The sequence below is a fragment of the Echeneis naucrates genome, chromosome 5 (genome assembly GCF_900963305.1).
Source record: "Echeneis naucrates chromosome 5, fEcheNa1.1, whole genome shotgun sequence".
NCBI classification, from domain to species: domain Eukaryota; kingdom Metazoa; phylum Chordata; class Actinopteri; order Carangiformes; family Echeneidae; genus Echeneis; species Echeneis naucrates.
In genome coordinates this window covers 2,066,303-2,084,218 of record NC_042515.1, presented here as the reverse complement: position 1 = coordinate 2,084,218, position 17,916 = coordinate 2,066,303, and positions in this window count along the sequence as shown.

The window sequence follows — 17,916 nt, the reverse complement described above, 5'->3', positions numbered from 1 at the left end:
ATTGCAAAAAAAAAAAAAAAACTAACTACTGAACCAAATATCATGATGACCCCTGCAGACGTCAGTCTAAAAGTAAATATGTCAACCTCGTCACTTTGTCACTCTGAAAAAAGTGGCTGCTATTTCAGATTCAAACGTCCGACTGCTGCCAGTTTCGGTTGCGTGTAAATTTCTCTTTTGATGTCGTGCATAATTCTTGCCCTGCCATAATATATCACTCAGTCTCTCGCTGCTCTCCTCCTCATTACAGCCACTCGTAAGGTCAGTCAGACCCTCCAGAGCAATATGGACACAGACGGACAGATGGGGAGGGACAGACAGAGACTCAAATAGACAGACAGAGCAGTGTCAAAACCAAAAGCTGCAGCTTCGCCATGGCAGCGTGGGGAACTATAAATGGGTCTCTTAATTAAGGACCGTTTGCCCCTCGTATGTCGCCCTGGCTGGCTGTTGCTGCGACTCACATCCAACTAATATGGAGCTATAACTATAAGAGCCCGGAGGAAGAGCGGGGGGGCGAGAGAGGGACGGGAGTTCTTTAAAATAAAACATTAAGATTAAGATTTATTTCAGCTGAGATGAGACATGAGCTGGACATGATGATATAGAAAATATAAAAGCTCTGACAGCCTGATGTAATTAATAATACTAATAATAATATTTAAAAAAAGGGCAGTATAGCTGATGCACATTACATCACTGCACAGAAAGAATACAAATGAGCGCACTCATGGGCCCGAGGATAAATTCACGTCTTTATGTTCAAACTAGTAGTTTAAAAAATAATCTGGTTTATTCTGACTTGGCTCTGACTCTTATACTTGACCATCATCTACAGACGGGACTATAATTTGTCTTTATGCTGGTGGTTTGTTGAAAAGCTGTCTTCATGCCATCATGTCACCATCGGTCCCGTCCTTTTTGAGAGAACAGGGCAGGTCAGGTCCACCCCTGATCCTCCTCCAAATAAAAACAAAGATGGCGGCGATGGGTGATGTCACAGTGGAGTGACCCAAAGGGCCCAAATATAACAGATTACTTTGTCATTGTTAATGTTTGGAAAACTGAAACTCGTATTGGAAATCTTGGTTTCTGCCCTGCTACTGAGTATCAGTGACTAACTTTCTTTGCATGTTTGTAAGTGGGTTTTGTTTGAATCAGCCCTGATGTTGGCTGAGCAGCATGTACGCCAACTGGCAAACAGAACTAAAAAAAAAAAAAAAAAAACTTTAGAGAGCTGAAATGCACAGAAGAACGTACACAGCACAAAATTATCATCCTGTCAGAGGCGCTGGCAGATGAGCCGTACACATCACAATGCTGATGAGAGAAATGTTTACTGTGAATAGATAACCGATGTGATGGTGAATTATTTATTTCAATAACGTCTTCCATTCCTGTAATGTCACTGCTGTCGGCGGTGAGAGACAGATAGAGCAAAAGATACAGAGAGAGAGAGAGACATGTGCTGTCAGCTATAGACGTGCCATTGTCACTCCTAATAAACCATGGCAGCCTGGTGACTAATTAGCCATAATTTTGCTCATTGGGGCTTTGAGAAATGTTTGAAAATCTCGCCCGAGTCGCAGACTTGTTCTGCCAGGAGGAATGTCACAGCCAGGCTGGGCCTAAGCGAGGCTGGCACGGCGTCAAGAGATGTTGGCATGTGTCGTCGAAAAACTCTCTGAATGGCCCCCAGTCCTGGAAGAACTCGACGACAGTTGGAGGAAACTTCAGGGGGAACCGCGCCGACGTCTTTGGCTGGGATTCTCTCCGCTTCTCTGACCTTGACGGAAATGAGTAGCTTATTGGTGTGAGTATCCTCCAAGGATGTCCTCATATACACAGAACTCCTTTCAGAAAGAAGCCATTTAGGGATGCAGAGGTTATCAATCTGTCAGTTCAACCTTTTGTATATTAGTCAGAGGGATGGAAAAACTGTTTTCGAACAATCAGCTTACTTTGGGCGGGATAATGAGGTGCATGTGTGTAAGCACTCCAAATAGCAAAATAAACCCATTTTGCAGATTGTTTCCACATTTAGTTCTGTGGTGGTGGTACATAAATATGCCTAGTCCCTGACAGCAATTATGAAAAGCTGTTTAAGACTGTACTGGGGTGTAAATAACGATTCCGATGCTCCATTTGCTGCAGGAGAAAAGAAGTGACATTGGTTACAGCAAGACAGTATTTATGGGGTAGTTGGATACGAGCAACATTTCTAAATTCAGACTTCTGCTCTTAAATTTTAATTCAAAATAAAGTCATTTTTGATGCTCTCAATGTATTTTTAACCAACGTAGCAATGATTTGTCTGTATGTGTCTTTTCATTGTGTTGTTACTGTTGATGCATCTGTACTTCAGCTGCATTTCACCTGTGATTCTGCTCCAGGTGCTTCCCTACCAAGATCTGCATCCCTTCCAAATGGTCACAGGATAAATCTGAATAATCAGGAGAGAAGAAAGAGGCAACTCCAGCTTTTGTACATCTGTCGCATAAATAGTTACATTAGTACAATATATTCAGGAAACAAACAAGCACTTAGCTCCTTGCCAACACAGTATGAAACTATATTTTACATATTTATAGGTAACAGTAACAAAGATAACATTTCCATGACAACTGGAAAACTAACTCATTATGTGACACAGTGAAAATCTCCAAATGGACCTTGAGGTGAAACGGCGCCATTTCTGTGAACTTCAAGAACTCCTTCGTTAACTCAACTTCTTTTTTTTTCCCCACTTCAGAGCTTGTGCTGCTTAATTGCCTCACCTCTCCCTGTTGCCTTCATCCTAATTTGATCAGGCTCTGCTCTGCCCCTGTAGTGTGGAAAGACCCGATCGGCTTTTTTTTTTTTAGTTTAATGCCAAAAATGGAGTGCGCCTGAGTTCATTTGTTAATGCACCCCCTGTGTTCTGTATTTAAGTTAAACACTGCCTGGAGCAAGACATCATGTAATTAGACTCACAGGTGAGGAGACATTATGCAAGCCTAGCAAGACTTTCCCTAATTAAAATCTGGAGGTTCCCCAGTTAAAAGGAACGTGCGTCCCCACGAGTCACCAAAATGTTTATTCAGATGTATGGCTTCGTTTCGGTTATTGGATTTTAAAGAAAGACATTTTCTCACTAATACTCATTAAAGGCTGATGACGGTGAAATTTGGAAAAAGAAAGAAAAAGAGAGCAGGAGATTAAATCCTTATAATTTAAAAGCTGGAAAATGATCAGTGTCCCAGCGGTCCATCTTAATTTATATGACACTAACAGCATGGGAGGAAGAAAGAGAGGAAGGAGGAAAGAAAAAGAAAATTACCATATTAAGTTTAACCTTCAACTGTTTTGTAGACTGATGCAAGAAACCCTGCATGATAAAAGACAGACTTACAGAGTCAGCATAACAGAAACAAGCTGAGACAAATTTCCATACTTATTACTCTGTGGCCTATTGGAGTATTTAGCCTTTCACGTTAATAAATAAATAAATCCATGCAGCCTTTTACAGTGCTGTGATTGTGTTATTGTCAAAAAGCTCAGCAGAACTGAAAACCGTGATACCAGAGACCAGGACTTTCATGCGGTCAGAACAAGGCCGCAAAGGCTCTGTGGTTTAGGTTTTCATTAAATGTGAATAAAGTCAACGTCAAAATAAGCCAGCAGTGACTTGAAGCACACTTCTAACCAGGACGATGAATTTTCCCAAATGTTAACGAGCAAAGAGAGCACATAACACAAAACTGATTATCGACTTCAGTAAAATCTACTTTTAATGGGAAACTACAAGCAAGTTTATGCAGAAGAGTTACAGTTTCCAAATAGATAAAACACATTATATGAGCGTATAACATTGATTTAGAATGTAAAAACTTGTTTGTTTCAGGAGCAGCAGGAAAGAATGGTCAAACTGTCAAACAATATATTCACTCCATGAATAAAAGAAGAATAAAACAAGAACCAGATGGATGACAAACATTGTTCTTTGTTCACTGATCAATTAATCAAAAGTCAGACAATCAAATCATCAGACTTTATTTGTGCAGCACATTTCATACAAACGATGCAACTCATTTGCATTTACACAGAGAAAACAGCAGAGCGTTAAAAACTAAAAATTAAGACAAGATAAAGATTACATCATAAAATGCTCAAAGAAGGGAAATAAAAGTGAAAGTAATATAAACAACCAGAAATAAAAATAAGGTACTAAAAAGAATACAATGCAGAAAATCGTCATAAATAAAAAAAAATATAGGAAACATTTTGAAATATATGAAAATACAGACAGGCAAACAAAGTCAATTCAAAGCCAAAATAATAAGGTACATCCAGAGTTTGCCTCTAAATTTGTATCCATAACGGAACGCAATCATGAATCATAATTCTTTATGTGTTTTAGTGTACAACAGGATCACCGAGCAAACATGAAGTGATGGAGAGTTTAGGAACACTCATACAACCCGACCAAACCCTGCAGAGAGGTATGACTGTTGCAGCCTATCATTATGGGAATGGGAAAATGATATTGTGTTTCTTTATCGAGATGCTCCATGTGTGTAAGACTCGTGCAGCACTCCTCCTCCTCTGCATGAATATAATCTCATGATCCATATGGCAAAAAATCGTGTCACAGTTAAACCCATTACCACTCTGAAGTGAATCGCATAAAAAAAAATAAAGAAAGAAAAAAAAAACACACAGTTGCCAAGTTTCCCTGTGAGTTTGTTCAACAGCAGGCGGCGGGGGGGGGTTGTGTTTGGGTGCACTGATGATGATGCAGGGCTCGTTGCTGTGAATTTAATGTTTATTTTTCTCACCTTGGTTTATGCACCACCCACAGAGATCATAAGAGTTATTTACATACTGTTTGCTCTCTCAATGTCAGACAAATATAGGAATCTTTCTTTGTTTAATCAGCGAGCATGCCGCTGGCAGACACACTCTTTACTCAGGGTGAACACTCGATTATATAAACGAGTATATTTTGACTTCTTTATTTGCCCCCTCCGCTGGCACACTCACATATAATAGGAGACAAGCACTGTAAGACTATTTTACAATACAAGAAAACAAACAGCACCACCACATAACCACAGAGTTACATTTCTGAGTCAATGCTCTTTATGGAAAAAAAAAGAGGTAACATTTTGGTGAAATTCTTGTAAAATACACAGCTGACATCACAACTGCACAAAAACCCCACATAAAGGCTGTGTTTCTAAGAATTAAAGCTCCCAAAGATCATTTTATCAAGATTTTATATCAATTTGACAGATTGTGTTTTTTAATGAAGCACATGTGGTGAATCTGATCTTAATGAGTCACAGTCAGATTCTCCTGCTCCGATCACGTGACCACACCACCCGGAAGTGCGATGGCTCTGTGTTAATATATCACCATGACAACAAAGTCCCAACACCTCAAAAAGATCCAGATTATATCAGTGCTTCCATTTCAGCTTGTCTTTGGGTGTTCCCCAGGGCCTATATTTGGTCCCACTGCCTTCTCAATTTTCACTAATGATTTTTTTTATTATATATGTTATATATGCTTTTGCTAATGTCAGTTTCTCAAATGGCATTTTCTACCTTTCCTGATTAACTCTTTCTTTATAAAACTATAAAACTCAGATGAGCTTGAACACTGCTGTGTGTTCTGCACAATCTAAATGCAACACAAGGGTGCCAAATGTGAACTCTGGAGCTCATGCAGATGTTGTTGATGTCATCCACAGGATTATGTGATCACACTTCACCTACATTTTTTCACATTCTGTTTGCACTATTTTTTCTTTCTTTGGCCCTGTCTCTCTCTTCTTGCATTTTTTTAAATGAATTTATTGTTCTGCGCCTCCTGGCCATCCCATCTTCTCCTCTCATCCACCAAAGTGCTCAACTTCAGTCCCAAAATCTTTAATTAAGGTTACTGCTCTGGAGACCCATCGTATCTAATCTCTCTCTCGTCTCAGCCTTCTCTCTTCCCTTTTTGCATTCCTCAAAGTTTTCCTTGCTCTCTCCTCTCATTCATGATGTAATTTTCCTTTGCAACAACCTTTTCTGACGCTCACCCACCCTTCACCACATCACTCTTTCATTCCCTCTTTTCTGCTGAGTGTCTCTCCATCCCCCGCCGACTCTCCTTCCCACTCATATTTCCATCAGGCGACTTGAAGCATTCTCCTTGTTCTCCTCTCCCACTTTTCTTCTCAGCACTCATGTTCCCGGGGCTCTGACTGGCATGCAGCAGATGTTAAACAGCTGCTGTGGAGCAGAGAGATTGCAAATTTTTGGCCTTTTCTGCCCTCCCGACCTCCTCGACTCAACTGCTCCCTGTCCGTCACTGTCTGTCCGTCGTAGCTGCCTCTCTCTGGCTCCGCAGAGCGGGTTGAAATCCTGCCGTCCTGAAGCCGTGTCTGTCTATTGGAATCATCCAATAGACCTGCACTCGTACGATGTCTTGACGTGTGTTCCCCGTTTTAAATGGCTGCAGGTCGAACTCTCTCTTTATTTCTGAATAGGCTCCATTGCTGTGTTTTCTGTGGCTCTTGTGTCATTTCTTGTGGTTGACCTGCAGATTTGGTTGATGCAGGTAAAAATAAAAATAAAAACTTTTCAGGCTGTTGACGCGTTTCCTGATCTGTAGGTTCCAGCCAGGTTTTAATTTAAAGTTATGATTGGGCTGAAAACTGTCAGACTTATCTGGCAACATCACCGCTGTCCATCACTTCAGTCTGTCGTCTTTACTGAAGGAGCCCGTTAGCAGCACTAGCAGGTAGCAGCTTCACATTATTGTCTTAAGTGAAAACACACTTTCAAAATCTTCATTCAGCTAGCTTTTTAAGATAATGTGAAGCAAAAACTCTAAATGTAAACAACATTTCTCACAGTGAACAACAACAACAATAGAGGGCTAATTTCACCATTAGCTAGCTGCTAGTTGCTAACTGCTGCTTAAATCAACACTGCACTACATAAAAAAAAAAAAAAAAAGGTTTACTAAGTCCAAATAACAGTGTTTCCCCCAGAAGGGTTAGGGTTAGGGTTATCCCCAACCCTAACCCTAACCCTGTGCTTTTATTAAACAACATAGTAATGCTATTTATTTTATTTGCGTGACAGAATGTCATTTCTGTCTCTCCATGTTCACACAGTTCTCTGCACTCTGTATCACACACGGCGGAGTTCCACCTTGATGCGTGCGCACACGTGAGCAGACTCCCACCAGCAAGCGTCGGAAAATGTCACAAAGCAAAGCAAAATATCAAAACATCATTTTTTTAAACGCTCACAGAGCGATGATGGCAACACCACTCGCTCCTCTGGTAGTAGCAGCCAGAGCAGCTCTCCTGCTCCGGTCCAGCGACAGTTCTGCACTACACTGCACTGCGCAATATTATATATTGTTGTCATTACAATATATTATTATTCCGATTCCTTTTTCGTGTTTTTGTACCCCCCCATCCAAGGCTGCAGTCCTAGGGGAAACACTGCGTTGGAAGACTGAATTTCCTTGTTTATTGTTATTGAGGTAAACTGAGTTTGGACCTAATTGCCTCATCTGAATCTAGTTGCTGGATTTGCTTGTCTAATTAGCCACAGGAAGTTATTTTGTGTATTTGACCACAAAGTTGGCAGAGGTACGATATTAATTGTGTCAGTCAAGTTGTAATTGGTCCTGGATATTCTAGTTGATGCCTAATATATGTGCAATATTCATGATTCATGTTGCGATATACAGTAATGTATGCATTGTTATTGCTATAACTGAAACTGGAAAGGCGGAAAAAAGAAATGAGCATAATTTTAAAAATGATTTTCGCACAGACTGATACAGTCTGTGCCTGTGTGGGTTCCCTCTGGGTTTCCTTTCCTCCCACGGTCAAACGACCTGTACAATGGGTTAACTGGTGCCTCTAAATTGTCAGTAGGTGTGAGCGTGAGTGTGACGGTCATTTGTCTCCCTGTGACAGACTGGCAGCCTGTCCAGGATTTACCCAGACCTTGTCCAATGTCACCTGGGATTGGCTCCAGCGCCACCATAATCCTGCACAGAAAAGCCATATAGATAATGGATGGATGAATGATGGATGTTTGCATAAAATGAAGAAGTCAGGAACCTCTCAGTTCAGTTTTTATTTCCAATTGACTTCATGAACAGATGTAGACCAATCACCCAGCTTCGGACCAGATATAAATCTGACTGAATGAGCCGGTGACGGGTGACGCACATCATCTGATCAAACAATTGTATGGATGTATACGTTAATATTACATTAGTGTCACGTGTGACGCAAACATAAGTGAGATTGTTGGCAACAAACTTTTTATGTGGATAACAGGGGCGATCACTCAAAGCAAAATGGGATTTGTTGTTTTACTCCCGAAACAATTTACAGTCCCACCTGTTGGCTGTGCACAACAGCAAACCACAGTGTCTGTTCCGTTTTGTTACTTGTGCTGTGAGCAAATGACAAAGTTTGTACAGCCACCATTTGGCTGAATACGACACGGGTGTTGTGGATTTAATAAAACGAAGCACCTGTGAGTGTTAAATAACTCATATGCCAAACTCATTACAGCCGTACATGCAGGAATCTGATGTTTCATGGTCAAGCCCCGCACGATGACTCCTAACATGACATTGTGCGTCACACTTAACCTGAATCTCAGAACATGTTGTACAGGAGAGTTAAAGTCCATTGAGGCCTTGCAGTGTAACGATCCAACTAACTAAACACAGGAATTAGTTGGATTTTTGGTCCTTCAGATTTATTTCTCCTCAGGAAAAATCATCAATGTCATACTGAGATGATTACATGTTCTGAGTGCGTGTGTGTGTGTTGTGGGCTCCTGGCGTGGTATTTCATGGTGAACCAACCGTGGTAATGGATTTCATAAGGTGGACCAGCAGCGGTATTTCTCCGTGTCTCGGTTTCACATTAAACTGGTGTTTCAAAGCTGACAAAACTGTAAAGCTCTGTTATGTTTGGCTGTGGACTGACTCTTCACTTGAGCGGTCAAAAGCCCCAAAAAAAGGGAGGGGGGGGTGTAATTTGGAAAGTCAGTTCCTACCTGTTTCTTGTTATTGAACTGAGTCAAATGGTCCAGCGAAGAGTAAAAAGCACTGAGCGTGAAATCTATCACAGATTGCTTCATTGTAATCCTCAATCGTGCACACTTCCTGCGTCTCCAGCTGAAGGGTTGTTAGGGGGGTTGTCACCATCCACGCTACGCTTCTCTCTCTAATGATGTCAGTTCCTGGAAAGCATAAACTGCGTCTCAGTTCAGGAGCCAGGTCTATTGAAGGCAGACTACGTCACTGGTTTTCTTGAAATGCAGCTGAGTAATGCATTCTGGGTAAGGAGGGATCCAATGGGTGCATCCTTTGCGGCTCAACCTATCCCAAGATTAATTACGCAGTAATGTGATGAGAAATGAAAAAAGGCTGACTGGGGAAAATTTTGTGAATTGTAAATCCTATGTAGACCACACAGTCTCATTTTGGTTTGGATCTGTCTTTGGTGGTTCTGTCCCAGGAGACCTCTGAACTGGGACACCCTGATGGTTTAATACAATAAAAAACTTCCTGAGGGCCCCGGTGGTTGCCTGGCAACTAGTAAGATCTAAGAAATAGTTAACTGAGAATAGTTACCCAAGAAACTACAGAAACAAGGACTATATTTGAAGGAAAGATGAAAGGGCAACACAAGGTGAAGAATACATATTTGGAGAGACTCAAACATTTTATTCAAACTCTGATTCGAAGGGGTCCCCATATGATTTGCGGGATGGAAGCTACCCCGAGGCCGCAGCACAAATCTTTTGATTTGAGTTGTGTTCCTCCATGCTTCAGCTCCCTTATCAACCTCAGCACCAGCTAAAAGTTGAAGCTGCATGAAGCTGTTGATTTTTCAAAAGTTGCGTTCATTTTCAAAATCAGCTTTGTCAAGTCAACAAGAAGTCTTAAGAAAAGTTAATGTCTCCGTATTGTTTCAGATCAAAGCTGAACTTATCTCTGAGATTTGGGGGGCTAAGAACTAAGAATGAAAATGATTTGGAGTAATCAAAATATAAAATCATGAGCTGATTTATAGATGTTGAGGTGTTTGTTCCCGGAAGGTAGAAAGGACATCAGAGAACAGGTCTCTGATCATTTTCTAGTATTTGATCTTTCTACCTTATCGCTGAGGTGAAGGATTATCTCCAGCAGCGTTTGCCCAATCTCTGTGACTACTATTAGCCTCAAAGAAATATTTCTACAGAGGGTGACAGCAGGACACAACCCAGGGCTTAATTACATTTCAAACTAAATTTATCCCCCCAGCTAATTGGGTAAGAAGAAACAAATCTCAGCAGTGAATGAGGAATAAAATGTCAGTGCTTTAAAGGGGAATGTCTGTTTTCAGGTGCTGAGGTGAAGACAACAACTGAAAATGTGAACAAAAATGTGAGGGATCTGATAAGTGTGCTCCACACATTTAACCCCACAAATATCTATTAGAAATAAATCTTGGGGCTGAGGGGGTCAGTGTTTTTGTAGGCCATTAAAAAGCAGAACAGAACACAGTCTAAGGCTGATTGAAAATATTTTGACTTGCAGGTGTGACAGATAAGTTTGAATGTGTTATTTTTTTCCGTATCACACGTCAGAATAAAACCTAAAAACAGACATTTTTCTTTCAGGAAACATTTCCTAACCTTCATTTATTTCTTCTTACCCAAATTAGCTGGGGGGGATGAATTTGGTTTGACATGTAATTAAGCCCTGACTTGAGTCCTGCTGTCACCCTTTGTAGAAATATTTCTTTGAGGCCAATAGTAGTTTCTGAGATTGGACATTATCACTGAGGTTTAGGATTATCTCCTGCAGCTTTCCACGAAAGATCAAATACAAAAAAATGATCAGAAACCAGTTCCCTGGTGTCCAGTCTAACTGCCAGGTACAAATTCACATTTCGATAACACCAAATGATTTAAACTCATTAATTAATTGTGCCAAACCACCAAGATAAGTTCTGCTTTGATCTGGAACGATCACAAAATGTCCTTACCCTTTCTTAGGCTTGTTGTTGGCTTTCTAAGGTTGATTTAAAAAAACAGCCAACTTCTTTCTGTCTGTCGTTTTTAGTGTTTGTTTGTTTTTTTAACCTACCGTGCAGCTTTAGCTTTTGTCAAATGGTGTTAAGTGCTGAGGTTGATAAGGGAGATGATGTTTGGAGCAATATAACTAAAATCAAAAGATTTGAGCTGCAGCCTTGGGGTAGCCTCAATCCACCAAATCATTTGTGGACCCTTCAAATCGAAGTTTGAACATAATTTTATACCCTCCCCACATTTATAATCTTCACTCTGGACTGCCAGTTCATCTTAAATTCCCATTCATTCATAAATGCCTTATTATTTCTGTCTTTTTTAAAGAGATACTGGCTGTTAAATCCCCCTCCTCCCATCCTTTCAGTACCTTCCTACCTGTCTTCCTTTCTTCTTAGCGTATTTTCAAAGCAATGCCTTTTCTTCCTGCGCCCCCATTGACCCCTAGCAGCATCTGTGTCTCTTGACAAACTGTCTCCAAGACAAGACGTCCATCGATTTGTCAAAAGTGGGCAGAAAAAGACAGAGTGGAAGATCTTTTACGCCCTCAACGGTTTCTCTTTGCTAGACGTTGGCACATCCAAAGGCCAGAGGAGAGGGAGACATTTCACCAGGCCACTGTGTAAACACATGCTGTGGTTTTTCATATATCTGCTGCACTACTTCCAAGCAACGAGCTTCATTCACCCCTCCACACCCCAACCGCAATCATCTCAAGGGCCGTGCATCATCACGCTCCCTAACCCTCACCGTTATTCTGCTTACCATTCAAATCACTGGAGTGGGTTTGTAATTTCATATCAGGGCTGAGCACGGAAGCAAATCTAACCCCTGCAATGCTGCTCTGATGCAGCGGTGGCAAACATTTCAGGTCGGCACCGCAGCTGAGAATGCGACTCTAAAAACAACATCCTGCCTTTTTCCGAAATTAATCCAGAAGCATATTGTGGTCTGTGATGTTTGTTCAACGTGTTGTGGATCCAGGACCTCCTCAGATTTTGTTAGTTTTGAATTATCTCTTTGCACACAAGTATTGCGGTTCACAGAAAGGCCAGAGCTGTATAATCCCTTCATATGAAAGAAAGCTGCGATGATTTTACTTTATTTTTTTCATGTTAACGTCACTTAAAAAACATCCCTGACCAAGAGGGCTTTTATCTTCAAGCACATAATTGCCAAATCTATTAAATCAGCCAATTTAGGATAGATTACCTACAACAGAAGATCACATTTAAACAGAGGTAGTAAAATATCCTGATGTTTATCTGACGCAGGCCAAAATTACAAAAACACATTTATAGATGAGGATACAGGACTGACTATTATGTTCCTAATGAGAATTAATGGGCTGCTCCCTCTTGCTGCTCTTTAGTGGGTGCACTGCAGAAGTAGGTTACTGTAAGTCTATGATACTATTACAGTGAGATCCTGTTTTGGATAGTCGGTTTTTTTGGCAGATACATTAGTCTGCATCTGGTCTTACTTGGCTGGCTTCTTCTGGCAGAACTTCCCTGTGCTATTTCAGTAAGGCTAATGGGCTCAGCTGGCCTGACCGCGCTCCGCTGCAGAGCAGGGCGATAGGATTCACAAACATCCCTCCCTCTTAATCAAGTGATGAGTCCGCGGGGGGGCTCGGCTTTTGTTTCCAACCAAGGTTTCTGCTCTGTGACACAGTGCTTCTGCTGTGAGTGTGAGCCGACCTTAAACATATTTTATCAATCATCCACTTATTTCTCAACATGTTGGCTTCTCACAAACCTCTTTATCCTGCCAAACTTAGAAAGAGACAGAAAAGTCAGCGAGAGAGAGATGTGGCCGAATTTGCAGCATTAGCCTGCGAATTGGATTCAGTGCTGTTGCCACCAAGGCTTTATGGGTGAGCAACTGGGGATCTCTGACAAAGGCAGTTTGGTAATCGTCAGTCAAACCAAACCAAACTGAGTTTTCATGACAAATTGTATTTTTCCCTCTTTACCTTAATGTGCGCAGATTCATTCATTATTATTATTTTATTATCATTATTCATGTAGCTACCTGTAATTATTGTCCCCACTGTCACTTTGTAACATCCACCTATCCATCATATCTACCACTTATAAATCACAATGCAGGGGCGTGGGGGCTGCTGTCAGTCTCATCTGACATTGAGCTAACACTAACCACTGCACCACCGCCGACTTTGCAACCGCGATATGAGCGATTCTCCTTGTTTCATTACTGCATATGATGAGCTGCATTTACATTATCTTTCTCACCGTGATAGACAGCGGTGGAGATGACATTGCCTGGTGTGTGTGATGGAAATGAAGAAGATAAGTGACTTGATTTTATGTTATATCACCTACGGGCATCAGACGCTTGCAGGGGAAACTGCAGGCAGTCCGTGCCGCCCAATCACAGCAGCAATTTTTGAGAGGGCACATGTCAGTTTCACTTTTGCTGCCTGTATGTTGTGAGTACAGAAGGAGCTTTAGCCTTCCTGCTCTGTCTGAATAGGTCTGGATGGTGCTGCTCATCATCCACCTGTGTCAGGGAGTGTTTATAGATATATAAAGTATCCTAAGCTTCCCATATTCCCACTAGTGAGAGTGAGGTGTTTTGCTTATTTTCTCACATCTGCACTTCTTCTAAGGTGCTACTACTTTCCACTTGTTTTATGGGCTGCGTTGTAATATTTCACCAGCATCAAAGACGTACATCTCATTTACATACATAAATTATATAAATATGTATACAATAAGTGTCTCTCTGTGTGGATCCCTCTTTGTATGATTAATAAACATTATGACACAACAGTGTAGGTGAAATAAAGGAGCCTGAGGGAGTGACGCTGCAAAAGGTAATTTATTGCTATTGCTTAGGATTACTAAAAAAAAAAAAAAAAGTTTAATGTGGTGTGTAACTTTATTGCACTTGGATGCTACAGACAGTTATAATACATCACTGCAAATCAAAATGGAGCTCTTATTATCATCACCATCATCACCATCATCACCATCATCATCGCAGTTCAACAGATGTGTTTTTAACAGTGCCTCTGAATAAAGCCCATTCAAAACCCATTGTATAATTTTACAAATGTATGGCTGCCAGTCTGTTCTCAGAGATCCTCCGAGTAGATGTTACATTAATCAGCGCCGCGGATTGAATTGCTGCAGTGTCACACTCAACGTGTTGGTAATGAGTTGCTTTTTGTGCTAACTTTTTCAGTGCTCAGAGATAAAGAAGGCACACTGGTGTTTTATCTAAAACTTATTCAGCAGCAGCAGGCAAGCAATGCGTAAAATAAACTGAAGCGCTGCGAGAAACAATGTAAAACTGATGATGATAGCAGATAAGAACAATTATGACAAAAGTTAAAGAACGCCCAAGGGACAGATATGGAAATTTTTTAAAAGGGAGTTTGAGATTGAGGGTGAAAAAAAGTTTATATATTTAATTTTGGGCCGAGGTTTAGATTTTTTTTTTCCTTCCACAAATTAGTTGAAAAAAATTAGTTCTTAGGTTTAACCAACAAAAGAAAGAAAAGACTACAAGGCAGCCAGTTGAGAAAACACGTCAGACAGAGTTACTTGGAGCACATCTTTATCCACAGCTGCTGGAACAAGTATACCATAAACAGGGTGAATCATCTTTGGAGCCAAAATCCCCCTTAATTTCATTGAGCAATGTTGTGAGTTTGCTCTCTGATCCGTCACTAAGAGTGAATAATTTTCTGAGTTCAGACACCGAATCCTGCTTCAGAGAGGAGAAATCTGCCCCGTCTATGAGGTCAAGCACATAACCCCGAGTCCCAAGAAGAAACAAATTACCAAGTTAATCTACCCACATATGACAAAGTACAAAGTTCAACAAAGAAAACAGCAGTCCACCCAAAACCAAGTGAAGCTTTTTTAAATCATGACTTTTAATTGTATTTAGCAGTAAATTTTGTGTCATCCATCAAATCCTGACTGAGCCGCAGGCATTTTTCTCTATCTCTATACAAAATTGTAACAACATTGTCAGATTTGTGCTGTGAATGGCTGTGTCAGTGAACATGGCATTTTCGAGTAAATGCTGTTTTTGTCAGTGAAGGAGGAGTCCATGTTTTCCCCTTTTCACAGCCAAACGACCACACAGCACTCCAGATGCTGTTGCAGTCAGTCGGGCTCTCGGTGAACCGGGATGAGGGATGATTAGCTGTTAAAACAGTCCACCGTCTCCTCCTAATGGCATGTTTGTGTCGACCCCCTTCTTGACCCGTTATTGTTAACCAGCAGCGCAGGGGGAGGCGCTGGCATTCAGCTGCACAATCTGATAATTCCTCCCCCTGTTCCGTCTTGTGTTCTCTTTCACACACAGTCCAATTTCCTTCCTCAGGCATAATGGACTCTGATGAGTCCACGCACCTCTCGCGCTCTCTGAGATAATATATGTATCTCCCTCGCTCTGCATCGCTCCTCTCCTCTCATATCGTTTCTATCTGTCACTGCTTCTTCATATAGCTAACATTTATTTCTTTCTCTGGCCAGCTCTGCTTTAGATTGAGTGAAAAGCGGCAAAACTCATTTTGCAGACAGTTTGGTGATAAAAATGACTCATTCAGAGATATCTACATTAAAAAACACAGTATAATACTTTAAAGGTGTCAGTTTAAACATTTCATGATAAAGCCATCAGTTATTACACCTAAAACGATAATGCTTTTCAGTCCCCAAGAGGATATTCAAGGACAGCCCAGTAATAATTTAGCTTCTTTATATATATTATCATTTTTCAGAAATAATATCCAATCTGGAGAACTGTCTGTCTTTGCATAATCAATTCCTTTTGTGAGATCCAAGTGATTTTAATTTCCTGAATAAACAAGAATAATAATCTATAGCAGGAGTTCTCACCCTTTTGGCCAACTTGATTGTTGGTGGCAAACATTCACTGCAGTGACAATATGGAGGCCAAAAAAGTCCTAATAGCCATCGAACATTCAGGGCTGAACTGAAAGGAGGGAAACGGGTCTGCTTAGCAAATAATATGTCAGCCCATTTACTGTACCTTTGTGGCCCACAGGTTGGTCCGCACGTGGAACTGCCAGGTTTTTAGAATCAGACATTTAACTGCGTACAGTAAATAGAAGTGTTTTGCGGTGTGACAGCGTTAACAGCTACGCCACCGTGCTGCTGAGGTCACCAGGTATATTTACATCAATTAACCGAGAAATGTTCAGGTGCCCCCACTGGGAATTGAACCGCAGCCACTACACTCTACACTCATCACCACATTCATACATTCATTCATTGGAAGGGGGGCGTGGTGTATTAGTGACTGCTTTTTATTCCAGACCAAAAAACCTTTATGGAAAATGTCGGCCAGTTCCGTGTTTATAATGAATTCCGTTTTCCGTTTATCGGGGCGTATTTACCGGCTGCCGGGAAGACCGAGCTTGACACGAGCGCCACAGTGTGCAAGGTTTGCAAAATGAGGAACCCATGTTTGACTGCACTGTTTTGTTGTGTGTTCATAAAGACACACTTTTACTTTTGTAACTAAGCAATATATGATATTGCTCTTATGCTACAACTCCATCTACGCGTGGATAAATGTGAAAAAGACACTTTAATGTGTCCATTTGTCATTCTGTCAGACTGGAGTAGATCACGAGGATCCTTCACACACCTACAGATGGAAGCAGAAATCAGAGACAGAGAAAGATTCCCACCCCTAATATACAAAAAAGTAGCAGTCCAGACAAACAGCAGATATTATAACACACAGACATAGTTAGCTGAGGCTGATCGGCTTTTGCAGGTTTTGAGCAGATTAATAAAATGTGGACTCCCCGAAGAATTATTCCGAATGTGGCATTTCCATTAACTTGCACTTGCAAACTACTCCAAGTTGCAGCGATACATTGCCCCCCTGTTCTGCCCCCCCCCCCTCACTTTCCCTAACCTTGAAACCTTATCAGCTGGCCTGCATACGTACTGACCAACTACTCCTCTGCAGTTTTCTCCATCTATCTTGTAATCTTCCCAATCACATTCCTCTTTCTCTTTTTTTTTTTTTTTTTTTGTTCTGCTCCGTCTCATTTCATCATTCGCCCCCCTCCCCCCCGCTCAGCACCCCCCATGCCCATTATCTTCCTGGGTGACCCCAGAGGTCTGTTCGCTGAGCTAACTTGTCATGAATCATTTGGTCAGACGCTGCTGAACATCCCGTCTCTTCTTCCTGTGTATCTTGCTCTCACGATCCAACCCCCCCACCCCCCGACGCCTCTCTGCTCTCTCTTTCTCTATCCATCCATCTCACTCTTGTTCTGCCTCTTGTCTAATCTCTCTGTTGACACCCCCGTCCACCCCCCACCTCCCTCCCTTTGTATTTGTTTTCCTTTTGGTTCTCTTTATGATGCCGCCTGCGTCTCATCCCTTTATCTCTGCTTTGTTTTTTTTTTTCTGAGTGCTGGACTAAGATGTGCCTCATTTACAGCACCATAACACTTACGCCACAGGAAGTATACTACAACCACATAAACACAATTCAGCCATAAAATAAAGTCCCTTTTTTTTTTTTTACAGCAGTGGAGTACAAGATTATGGCGGACAGCACAAAAAGAATCTCATCGCATAAGCAGCACTAAACAATGATATCAGAAGGGGCTTTTACTGAGCTGTTTGCTGGAGTTGCACATTAATCTGCCCTGCACTTTGTATCGGAGAATTCATTCTCAACCATCCAAAGTGAAAGTTAATGAAAGAAGCAAACAAGTCATTACAGGGCTGCCTGACAGCAATTTAAAAATAAGCAACAACGGGGCCTTGGGATGTTTTTTGCTTAACCAACTGGACCT